Source organism: Lontra canadensis, unplaced genomic scaffold, assembly GCF_010015895.1.
Source record: "Lontra canadensis isolate GAN:19392208 unplaced genomic scaffold, GSC_riverotter_1.0 scaffold24, whole genome shotgun sequence".
NCBI lineage: Eukaryota > Metazoa > Chordata > Mammalia > Carnivora > Mustelidae > Lontra > Lontra canadensis.
The window spans coordinates 7,698,845-7,703,691 of NW_022631018.1; positions in this window are offsets into that span (position 1 = coordinate 7,698,845).

A 4,847-nucleotide genomic window follows, 5' to 3' on the forward strand; every position below is an offset into this window, starting at 1 on the left:
TTATTTCTTTTTTTTTTTTTTTTTAAGATTTTATTTATTTATTTGCCAGAGAGAGAGAGGGAGAGAGAGCGAGCACAGGCAGACAGAATGGCAGGCAGAGGCAGAGGGAGAAGCAGGCTCCCTGCCGAGCAAGGAGCCCGATGTGGGACTCGATCCCAGGACGCTGGGATCATGACCTGAGCCGAAGGCAGCTGCTTAACCAACTGAGCCACCCAGGCGTCCCAAGATTTTATTTCTTTATTTGACAGAGATCACAAGTAGGCAGAGAGGCAGGCAGAGAGAGAGGAGGAAGTAGGCTCCCTGCTGAGCAGAGAGCCCGATGTGGGGCTCGATCCCAGGACCCTGGGATCATGACCTGAGCCGAAGGCAGAGTCTTTAACCCACTGAGCCACTCAGGCGCCCCACAAACTTAGTGTCTTAAAACAATGCAGATGGATAAAGAAGATGGGTATATACACCATGGAGTACTATGCAGTCGTCAGAAAGAACCAAATCTTGCCACTTGCAGTGACGTGGTTGGAACTGGAGGGTGTTACGCTAAGTGAAGTAAGTCGGTCAGAGAAAGACAACCATACGATCTCACTCGCATGTGGAATTTAGAAACAAAACAGAGGATCATAGGGGAATGGAGGGAAAAAATAAAACAAGAGGAAATCAGATTGGGAGATAAACCGCAAGAGACTCTTAACCCTAGGAAACAAACTGAGGGTTGCTGGAGGAGAGATGGATGCGGGGATGGGGTGACTGGGTGAAGGACATTAAGGAGGGCACGGGATGGAATGAGCGCTGGGTGTGACATACGACTGATAAATCACTGAACTCTACCTCTGAAACTAATGATATGCTATATGTTAATTAATTGAATTTAAATAAAATTTGAAAAATGTGAAATTTACCTTGCAGTTCTGTAGGTCAGAAGCCCAACACAGGTCTCACTGGCTAAAGCAGGTTCTGGCAACGCTGTGGTCGTTACTAGGGGTTCTAGGGGAGACGCCGTTCCCTTGCTCATTCAGGTTGGTGGCAGAATTCAGTACTTGCCGTTGTGGGACCTGGGTCCTACGTCTTTGCTACCTGCCCGCTGAGGGCCGTTCCTGGGTTCTGGAATTGGCTTCTCCACCGTCAAAGCCTGCAAGCGTGGATGAAATTTTTCTCATGTTTCAAATCTCTTACGCCTCTTCTTCCATCTCTCCAACCCCCTCTCCTGTCTTCCATTTTATTTTGAAAGACCCTGGTGGTTAGATTGGGTCTACCCACACAATCCAGAATAATCTCTCCCCTCAAACTCTTTACCCTTAATTTCCATCTGCATCATTCCTTTTGCCACATCAGGTAATATAGTCACTGGTTCCATGCATTAGGGTGGGGGTGTCTTTGGGGTCCACGGTGAGGCCCACCGCACCAGTCTCCTGGGCTTCTCCCTTCCCAGCCCTCCCTCCCTCTCCTTTCCCGGCTCCTCCTCTGCCCGTGCCCCCTGGATGCTAGAAGTCTGCGGTGTCAGCTCTCAGCTCCCCTTTTCTGCTACACATTGTCTGTAAGCAAGTCCATCCAGTCTTGTGGCTTTGAAACACCGTCCGCAAACCAATGCTTCTAATGCTGTGAAAGCCCCAGCTTTACTCCTGAGTTCAAGATTCATCTCTCTGACTCAACATTTCCACTTGAACTTGGGACTGCCATCTCAAACTAAAACTCTGGGTTTTTTGTTTTGTTTTCTTTTTTGTTTTACGAAGCCTGAGACTTGGCCACGCCACTGAAAGCATCACATTAGCTTCTAGCTGAGGCCCCAGACCTCGGAGCTGTCACGCTGGCGTTGTGTGTTTCACTCACCCCCTCGTGACTTAGCCAGGCTCATTGACATGCTCTGCCCTTCTCTGTGGTTCAGAACCAGCCCCATGCGGGCTGCCCCCACCTTCCACCAGCGCTGCTTCAATTTCCTCCCCGCCGAGTCCAGCCTTTTCTCTTACCCCTGACCTCGTCTCCACACTGCAGCCAGGGAAAGCTTGAAAAATATGGCCAGACTGAGTCACATCCCTGCTTAAGGTCACCCAAAGTCTTCTCAACATAGTTACGATAGAATCTGTGGCCTAAAGCCCCGATCCTCAAAGTGTGGTCCCCGGACCGGCAGCATTGGCCCAACCTGGGAGTGTGTTAGGAATGCAGAATTCCAGGCCCCGCCTCAGACCTTCGGAATCTGAATCTGTGGGTGGTGTGTGGGCATATTAACCTCTGAGAAGTGCACGATCAGGTCCTCCTCTGCTTTTCTAACTTCTGTCTCCTGTCATTCTTCCCCTTGCTCACTACCTTTAAGTGACACAGGTGTTCTGTTTCTCATATTATGTCCAGTGCATGACAAACTCAGGGCCCTGGCACTGGCCAACTTCGTTTCTTGGAATAACCTTTTTCCTGATTTGTTATACAGCTGGTTCCTCCTAATTATTCAGGTCTCAGTTTTTGTTTCTGTTTTTTAAAGATTTTTTATTTAGTTTATTTATTTGAGAGAGAGCATGCAGGGGGAGAGGCGGGGGGGGAGAGAGAATTTGAAGCAGACCCACCCTACCCCTCACCCCCCACATTGGAGCACAAAGCCTTACCCCAGGCTGATCCCAGGCCCCTGAGATTATGACCTGAGCTGAGCCGAAATCAAGAGTCAGGGGCTCAGCTGGCAGAGCCATCCAGGCGCCCCTTCAGGTCTCAAGTTTAATGTCTCGGAGGGACCAGCCTGCTATGAGCAGTTCACCCTCCCTACCTCCCATCATTAGCCGCTCACTGTCCATTTACACTGTTCGATTTCTTTCACTCCCCTTATCTCTGTCCACAAGGCTTTGTTTATTTCATTGCTTTCTTGTTAAGTATCTTCCTTCTCTCCCCCTCCCCTACCCCAAGAAGGTGGGATGAATAAAGTTGGGGATCTTGTCGGTCTTGCTCAGTCCTGTGCCTAGAACAGTGCAACAGTGCCTAGAACAGTACCTGCCCCAGAAACACTCTCTGAACCAACTGTCAGCAGATACCGAGCCCTCCCTCCAACCCCTTCCCTTCTGTTCTTATCTTTCCAGGGTTTCTGTCTCAATCCGAGCTCTGGCCGGATGACAGATCGGGTAGCCAGAGTACCTGCTTCTTGGAATTCTCTAGATCTCCACAGAAATGGCTCTGGCTCTTCCTCGTCACCAGTCCTGAAATGAGGTTTTTTGCAACACTCAATCTGTTAACGATGTTGAGGACATCCAAGTGCAAGTAATAATTACACTTAACAGACAGCACTCACGCTTTGCCCAGCACTGCTCTCAGCACTTGGCCCATTCTGAATAAGCTCATGGTTTCCTCTTACTCCTTACTGCCTTTATCTCCATTGTCCAGATGCCGCAAAGAAGGCCCAGAGAGATTAACGAGCAGGCCCAGAGTTTCACAATCAGGGTTTGGTAGCGGCAACATCCTTTAGACCCAGACTGGAGAGACCTCTTCCCTGGGCCCCCACGCTTTGGAGCCAGCCCTGCCCCAGGGCACAGGATCTGTGGGGCTGAGCAGAAAGCCCCACAGCTCCCTTGTACACCACGCTTGGGCACCTGGGACTGTGCAATTCCTGGTCCAAAGGACCACAAATCTGTTTCCAGGGCCTCTTCCCCGGGTTCATCTTTCTGAGAGTGGACGGCACCCCCAGTGAGCCCAGATGGTGGCCCAGTGGCAGGTTTTTGCAAAAGGCCTGGGCAGAGCTCGAAATGTGCAAGCCCAGGGTCCACATGGTTTGGGGAAGGCCCCTCAGGAGGGACGGCAGAGCAGGGCCTGGGACAGGAGGGGCCGCTCTCCCCGCAGCTCCTCATCCAGACAGAAGGCTCTGTGGACGTTGAGGATGTGAAATCTCCGGGCCTCCCAGGTCTTCATGAAGGTTCCTGTGTCAAGGTGGGAGGAGAGAATGTATTTTACTTGACGGTGTGTTAGCTGGATTGAACATTTTAAAATATTTTAAATATTTAGACATATGCTCTGTGGTCTCCATCTGTCCTCACACGAACGTCAGAGGTGGGTCTGAGCAAACCCAGGCATTCTGGCTCAGGGCTTACGTCCCAAGCCGTGCCTGGGAAGCCTCTGTGCTCTGAGCCATGCACCTCCCCAGAGGTCGGGACCCTCAGCTCCTGGGGAGGCTTTGCCCAGTGGCCGTCCCGTCCTGCTTTCCAGCTGCTGCTCCCAGGGGAGCTCACATAGAGGTCATCAGTGTATCCAGCAAACCCTGCGATGCTCTCTTGTGGTGCCCCCGAGGCTGAGGGCTTAGGGAGGCCTGCTCTGGCTGGTGCTGCCATATGCCTTGAGTTCAAATCCCAGCTCCACGGTTTATAAGCTGTGTGATGTTGGGCAAATTACGTCTCCTTTAGCCTAGTCTGTGTTCTACCTTCAAAGATGAAATGGGGAAGTACATACTTGGTAACATTTATCCCCGTCATCATACCTTTTTCACCCTCTGCTCTGAGACCCAGGGCTATGGGAAGCTGCCCCAAACCAACCTCAAGCTCAGAGCTGGCAGGAACCAAAGGAAACGGGCAGCAGCGACCCCTCATGGTTAAGTCCCAAGTTCTGGGCACCACTGAGCTGGGAGGGGGGTGGGGCAGGTTCCCCTGCATTGCCCCAAAGCAGGATTCTGCGGAATGTCGGGAGCCACTGCAGGCCAGAACCCTCAGACCCAGCCTCTCTGCCTTGGGAAATCTTCTTCCCTTTCAAATTCTTCCCCTAGTGAGCCGCGACGGCCTGTGACCTTCCCTTCACGCGTGCCGATTGATCATTGCGCCACACACACTCAGACACACAGTCAAATCCATAGACATGCAAATTGTTTTAGATGAAGTAATTTGTAGTGGCTCGTT